The sequence below is a fragment of the Prenolepis imparis genome, unplaced genomic scaffold, assembly GCF_030444845.1.
Source record: "Prenolepis imparis isolate NDT839.2.m4 unplaced genomic scaffold, iyPreImpa1.0 SCAF_153, whole genome shotgun sequence".
NCBI classification, from domain to species: Eukaryota; Metazoa; Arthropoda; class Insecta; order Hymenoptera; family Formicidae; genus Prenolepis; species Prenolepis imparis.
This window is the reverse complement of record NW_028141311.1, coordinates 33,408-41,893: the sequence shown is the minus strand read 5'-3', so window position 1 is coordinate 41,893 and position 8,486 is coordinate 33,408. Positions and strand designations below refer to the sequence as shown.

Sequence of the window (8,486 nt, the reverse complement as noted above, 5' to 3'; positions counted from 1 at the left end):
TATCAAATTTTTCGGGGATGGCTATTATATGTGATTTTTTTTAACAAACCCTCGCAACCACCCACGCACCCACCCACGTACTAATACATTAGTTCGCTAATTTTCACGAAATTGGTGAACGATTCGAAATTGGTATTAAAATTTTCAAATTTTTAATTTTTAAAGTTTTGCTAACCCACGCAACCACCCACACACCCACCCACGCATTCACACATTTATTAAACGATTTTCACTAAATTGGTACTAAAATTTCGCAAATTTTTCAAAGATGGTTACTGTATGTGATTTTTTTAGTTTTGTCTACTTACGCACCCACCCACGCATCCACACACACATTCACACATTTATTAAACGATTTTCACTAAATTGGTACTAAAATTTCGCAAATTTTTCAAAGATGGTTACTGTATGTGATTTTTTTTAAGTTTTGTCTACATACGCACCCACCAACGCACCCACTCACGCATTTACAAATTTATTGACCGATTTTCAAGAAATTGGTAGCAAAATTTAGCAAATTTATTAGAGATGGCTACTATGTGGTTTTTTTTAATTTTACACCCCAACTCACCCACCCACGCATCTACTCACTAGCGTGCGCATTTAAAAAATGTTATTTTATGTTAAAAAACTTTGTAGTTATAAAAGAGAAACATATAATTTTAATAAAATCATCTTTTGGTAGTGGCGTGATTGTTAAATGTTGTTATTAAGTAAGAGCATTTATTTATTAATGTATTGTTTTTTTTAAATCGTAAAAATTTTTAAATTATTTTGTTCAGCTAGATTTTGCAAAAATCACCCCTTAGAGGTGATGAGTATTATTTACATGTGATTTCAGAAATGACTATCTATTTATCTATATCTATATCTTTATCTATATCTATATATATAAGTAGCTGGTTTCACATATTAAATGTCATCATTGATCAAACGAATACAAATCAATTTGAAAATACAATCATGGAAGAAATATATATACCGAAAGAAATAGAAAAAGAAATTGAAGAATTTCTAAATGGTAAATATAAATAATAATTAATTTATTTAAATAAAATTATTTTTTTTTAATTTGTTAATTGTTTTATTTAAATTAATATATTATCACATTAACATATAATCTAATATATTTTTTAATTAAAAAATTTCAGTAATTGAAGATGATCAAATTAATACAAATGAATTTGAAAATTCAATTGTGGAAGAAAATAATATACCGAAAGAAATAGAAAATGTTCTGATAAATGAAACAAATGGATTTGAAATTAAAAATATAACGATGAATCAATTAAATATATCAACAGAAATTGAAGAATTTCAAAATGGTAAAAATATAAACAAGATTTTTGTGAAACAGGTAACAAAATGTTGCAAATTTTTCGGGGGTGGCTGCTGTGGGGCTTATTTTCATTTAAAAAAAAAAATTTTTTTTTTCTCATAGAGGAGGGTATGTTTTCCTGAAAATAATTTTTTCACAGATTTTTACGCCATTTACGCCAATGTGTTTAGGGTGTTCCAAAACATTGTATGTGGGTGGTTGCGTGGGTGGGCAAAAAACCAACCAACGCACTTATACATTTGTTCACCGATTTTCAATAAATTCGTAAAAAAATTCAGCAAATTTTTCGGTGATGGCTACTATGGTATATGTGATTTTTTTAACCCACCCTCGCAACCACCCACGCACCCACCTACGCACTCATACATTTGTTAACCGATTTTCAATAAATTGATTCCAAAATTTCGTAATTATTCGGGGATGGCTACTATATGTGATTTTTTTTGTTTTACACCTTCACCCACGCACCCACCCAAGCAATCACATATTTGTTAACCGATATTTTCGAAATTGGTAGTCAAATTTTCGATATTTTTAAGGGATGACCATTATGATTATTTTAAAGTTTTGCCCACCCACGCAACCACCCACGCACCCACCTACGCAATCATATATTTTTTCATCTATTTGCATGAAATTGGTAACAAAATTTCGAAAATTATTCGGGAATGACTATTATATGTGATTTTTTTTAACAAACCCTCGCAACCACCCACGCACCCACCCACGTACTAATACATTTGTTCGCTGATTTTCACGAAATTGGTGAACGATTCAAAATTGGTATTAAAATTTTCAAATTTTTAATTTTTTAAGTTTTGCTAACCCACGCAACCACCCACACACCCACCCACGCACTCATAAATTTGTTAACCGATTTTCACGAAATTGGTACCAAAATTTCGAAAATTATTCGGGGATGAATATTATATGTGATTTTTTTAGTTTTGTCTACTTACGCACCCACCCACGCATCCACACACGCATTCACACATTTATTAAACGATTTTCACTAAATTGGTACTAAAATTTCGCAAATTTTTCAAAGATGGTTACTGTATGTGATTTTTTTTAATTTTGTCTACATACGCACCCACCAACGCACCCACTCACGCATTTACAAATTTATTGACCGATTTTCAAGAAATTGGTAGCAAAATTTAGCAAATTTATTAGAGATGGCTACTATGTGGTTTTTTTTAATTTTACACCCCAACTCACCCACCCACGCATCTACTCACGCGCGTGCGCATTTAAAAAATTATTTTATGTTAAAAAACTTTGTAGTTATAAAAGAGAAACATATAATTTTAATAAAATCATCTTTGGTAGTGGCGTGATTGTTAAATGGTGTTATTAAGTAAGAGCATTTATTTATTAATGTATTGTTTTTTTTAAATCGTAAAAATTTTTAAATTATTTTGTTCAGTGAGATTTTGCAAAAATCACCCCTTAGAGGTGATGAGTTTTATTTACATGTCATTTCAGAAATGACTATCTATCTATCTATATCTATATATATAAGTAGCTGGTTTCACATATTAAATGTCATCATTGATCAAACGAATACAAATCAATTTGAAAATACAATCATGGAAGAAAATAATATACCGAAAGAAATAGAAAAAGAAATTGAAGAATTTCTAAATGGTAAATATAAATAATAATTAATTTATTTAAATAAAATAATATTTTTTTTTTAATTTGTTAATTGTTTTATTTAAATTAATATATTATCACATTAACATATAATCTAATATATTTTTTAATTAAAAAATTTCAGTAATTGAAGATGATCAAATAAATACAAATGAATTTGAAAATTAAATTGTGGAAGAAAATAATATACCGAAAGAAATAGAAAATGTTCTGATAAATGAAACAAATGGATTTGAAATTAAAAATATAACGATGAATCAATTAAATATATCAACAGAAATTGAAGAATTTCAAAATGGTAAAAATATAAACAATAATTAATTTATTTAAATAAAATGATATTTTTTTATAAATTTGTGAATCGTTTTATTTAAATTAATATTATTACATATATATAAAGATATAACCTAATCTATATATATAAATAAAAAATGTCAGTACTTGAAGATGGGCTAGATCATGTATTAATAATGGCATTAGAAGAATTTGAAAAACGAGAGGAGCTAAAGAAGGAGGAGTGTATGAAGAATGAATTTAAAGATAAATTTCAGAAAAAAAATAAAAAGCGGAAAGAAGATAATAATGACAATGATGAAAAAAAGGATAAAAAAATTAAAAAAATATAATTTGGTATAAAATAATTATTTAAATTATTAAATATGTGTATTTTTTACATGTTTAGATATTTAATAAAAATTATATATTAAAAATTTTTATTTGTTAATTATTATTTAATAAAATTCGCTGCTTTTTAAATTTCTATACGCTAATTTAATTATTTTTTCAAAATTAATAGAATAAATATTACAACTTTTGTTTGAGATATGCCCAAATATAATATTAATAATTAAATTTTCTACAATTTGCAATATGGGATACGTAACAATAACAGTAATATTATATGTAAAAATTATAGTTTACAAAAATTAATTTAAAAAAATTAATAAACTAACATCATAAATAATAAAAATAACAAACAATAATAAAACTAAAAAACTAATAAATAAATAATAAAAAAAATAATATTTATAATATTAATAACAATAAAATATTTATTTAATAATAAATTAATAATAAAAAAATAATATTAATAATATTAATAATAATTTATTTATATAAATAAATAATTATTTATTTATGTAAATAAATTTTTGTTATGTTTTGTGGCGGGAGAGAGAGAGAGGAAGAAGGAGGCTAAAGGGAAAGAAGATATATTTGAAAAAAATACTTACAATGACTTGCAATCCTCAATGCCCAGAAATTAAGGATAATCTTGATGGATGTTTAATAGAATTTCGACCAGATTTGGTCGATAAAACATTTAACTTGGATGTCAAAGAGATTTTAAATGATCTAATTCATAATAAAATTTTTGGAAATATAATTGCTTATGCAGGTGTGATTGAATTTCAAAAAAGAGGACTTCCACATTTGCATTTACTTGCAATGATGAGTGATGAAGATAAGCCCCGACTTCAAGAAGTTATTGACATGATGATATGGGCTGAAATCCTTGATGAAGAAAGATATTCAGAACTTAATTTAAAAATTTTGAAGCACATGATTCATGGTCCTTGTGGAGATTCCTCCCACAGATATCCTTGCACTGGAGACGATGGAAAATGTTCAAAAGGTTTTCCAAAAGAGTTTCGTGAAGAAACTAATGCTAATGTGAATGGATATCCTATGTATCAACGAAGGAATTTTGGTAAAAAATACATCGTTAGAGGCAAAGAAGTTGATAATCGATGGGTGGTGCCATATTCATCATATTTAATCATGAAATATGATCGACATATCAATTTGGAAATATGTTCATCGGTGAAGAGCGTAAAATATTTATATAAATATATTCATAAAGGATTTGACTATGCTGCGATTGAAGTGCAAGCACGAGATGGCATAAGGCTAATTAAAATAGATGAAATTAAATCATTCCTGGATGCAAGATATATTAGTGCTCCAGAAGCAATATGGAGACTGAACGGATACGATCTGTTTATGAGGTCTCATACAGTAATCAGATTGGCAGTTCATTTGCCTAATCGTCATATGGTTTATTTTCGAGCAGGAAATGAAGAGCAAGCTGCTCAGAGAGAGCTCACTCGAGATACTACGCTGACTGCATGGTTCAAATTAAATCAATCTGATGAAAATGCAGTGAATTTTATTTACACAGATATTCCTTATCATTATGTATATGATAAAAAAGAAACTAAGTGGAAGCCACGCAAAAAAGGTGGTGAAAAAATAATTTCAAGACTCTATACAGTAAGCATAAAAGATATTGAGAGATTTTATCTCCGTCTTCTTCTATTACATGTGACTGGAGTTAAATGTTTTGAAGATTTGAGAACTGTAAATGGAGTTCTTTATAATACATTTAAAGATGCAGCAATTGCAAAAAATTTGGTAGAAAATGATAATCTTTGGGGAAAAACGCTGGAAGAAGCAACAGAATCGAATATGCCTGCACAACTTCGAGAATTATTTGCTTACATTTGCATCTTTGGAACTCCAACAGATGTACCAACTATTTGGAATAAATATAAAGATTTCATGATTGAGGACTTTGTACATAACAATGTTGTAAATCCTGAAAATATGGCTTTAAACCATATACAAGGAATTCTGATAAATAATGGAAGTAGCTGTGAGAACTTCCAATTGCCAAATACAACTCCAATAAATATTTACGTAACAGAGTATAATGTGGATGAAGAAAGAATACGTGGTGATTATTTATTATCGACACTAAATGCTGAGCAAAAGCACGTGTACGATATAGTCATGCGAGCAATTGAAAATGAAAATGAAACTCAGAGGTTATTTTTTATTGACGGGTTTGCAGGAAGTGGTAAAACATACCTATTTAACACATTTTTAAGTGTTATTCGAGGAAGAAACGAAATAATTCTTCCATATGCTTCAACAGGAATTGCAGCCACACTTCTGAAAGGAGGAAGAACTTATCACTCTCTGTTTAAGCTTTCAACCCCAATTGATGATGGAGCTAAATCAAATATTAGAGGAAATTCTCAAGGTGCACGAGAATTGATTAATGCCAAATTAATCATATGGGATGAAGTGAGCATGACTGTTGGACATGCTTTAACAGCAGTTGATAAACTTTTAAAGGATTTGATGAAGAATCCTCGACCATTTGGAGGAAAAGTAATTTTATTTGCAGGAGATTTCAGACAAAATCTCCCAGTAGTGCCTCATGCACAAAAAGCAGCTATAATTGAATCGATTGTAAAATACAATCCTATATGGAGGAACGTAACTCAAGTTAAATTAAAACAAAATATGAGAATTGCGGAAGAAAAAGAATTTTCAAATTGGCTAATGCAACTCGGAGATGGTAAATTATCAAATAAGGATGGACTACATCTCGATACAATTGAAATCCCCAAAGATTTTATATCAAAAGAATCTCTTATTAATGAAATTTTTGGTGATAGAATCACCATGGAACGGATTAGAGAAAATCCAGATCGAGCGATACTTTGTCCTAAAAATGAGGATACTTTTAAAATTAATGACACAATCCTTTGTCAAATGGAAGGAGAGGAAAAGGAATATCTCTCAATTGACTTTATTGTAAGTGATGATCCACAGGAGCAATTAAATTTTCCAACAGAGTTTTTGAACTCTCTGACACCTTCTGGAATGCCAGTTCATCGACTTAAAATAAAAGTCAGTGCTATAATAATCCTATTAAGAAATTTAAATACTAAGAAAGGACTTTGTAATGGAACAAGATTTATTTTAACTAATTTGAAAAATAATCTAATTTATGCGGAGGTTCTAACTGGTCCTGCTCGAGGACAGATTGTCATCATTCCAAGGATAGATTTAATTACAAGTGATTTGGAATTGCCATTTAAATTTAAACGAAGACAGTTTCCTATTCGAGTATCATTTGCTATGACAATAAATAAATCACAAGGACAGAGTTTAGAAAAAATTGGGATTTATTTGCCACATCATGTATTTGCTCATGGTCAACTTTATGTGGCATTTTCTAGAGCAACAAGGGAAAGTGTAAAAATTAAGATTGATGAATTTTGCAATCAAGGACATCTAATTGAAGGAAGTGAAAAATGTTTTACAAAAAATGTAATATACAGAGAAATTTTGTAAATTGAAGAATTATGAAATTGTATGAGACCTAATAATAGCGGGTTAGCGGTGGGTACATTAGACGTAATCAAAAAATATTTGAGTAAGGAAAAAAAATTGGTATAATAATTAAATAATAAAAAAAAAAATTTGTATGAATATATATTTACTAAACTAATGTTTCAGATTTAAAACATATTAAATTGTGTGGAAATTATAATAACAAAAAAAATTAATATAAGCAAACAAAATTTTAATTATAAATATTTAAGTTTATGCAAAACAAGACGCAAAATACAATATCAGGGAGTGAAAAAAAAATAATAGTAGTCATCTTCGAAAAATTTGCAACATTTGATATAAATTTCGTGAAAATCGGTCAAAAAATATGCAAGTAGTTCGCGGTAATGCAGACAGAACAATTAATCTTTTGTGTTAAATCAGGTTTTATAAAGGCTTTATCAGAACCGCGCGAAGCGCGGTCCGAATTATAAAAGCTTTGAGGACCGCGCGAAGCGCGGTCCGAAACGCTAGTATAATAATAATATAATAATAATAATAATAATAATTTATATTTTTTATTTAATCGGCTCTCAATATTAATAAATAATAAATAAATAAATGTGATCTGATGTTCTAGATGTCGGCAACTAGAGCCAAGCGCGAAAATTAATTTCTAATTTTTCGGAACAGTATCTCTTGGTTTGAGATCACTGAGTTCCATTTGATTAATTATCAATCAACCTCGTACTTCCAATGGAAAAATAGGCGAGAAAAATATAGGTCCGAAAAGTCGCTGAAGCGGGAATTGAACCCGCGTCTTTCGCTTTCCGGGCGACTGCTCTTACCACTAAGCTATTCAGACCCTTTCGATTCTATATTTTTCATTTGCCTTCTAAATTAGATGTTTTTGTAAATTGTTTTTGTAATTTGATTGATAATTCAATCAAATGGAACTCAGTGATCTCAAACCAAGAGATACTGTTCCGAAAAATTAGAAATTAATTTTCGCGCTTGGCTCTAGTTGCCGACATCTAGAACATCAGATCACATTTATTTATTTATTATTTAATAATAATAATATTACAGATTATTCATTTGGACGGTGTGCAAGTGCGCCCGCCAAAAATGGCACAATTTAATAATGGCAACGTGCCATATGAATTATTAGTAAAGTCTAATACAATCGTATCAAATATGGGAATATTTGATCCAATTAGTTCTTTAGATACACTACCTGAATCAGTCGAATTTTGTGATGTATTAAATACTACAAATCGTATTAGTAAGTATTCTTTCATTATATTTTTAATAATTTTTTTATTATTTTTACCTATTATACTATACAATTTGGAATAAGTTA

General features: G+C 28.6%; 1 non-coding gene across 1 annotated transcript; it reads right to left on the bottom strand.

The window, feature by feature from the left end:
• Positions 1–7,914: 7,914 nt before the first annotated feature.
• On the bottom strand, positions 7,915–7,988 carry Trnas-gga (transfer RNA serine (anticodon GGA)). The gene has a single exon. It is a non-coding gene; the product is annotated as a tRNA-Ser (tRNA).
• Positions 7,989–8,486: the final 498 nt, after the last annotated feature.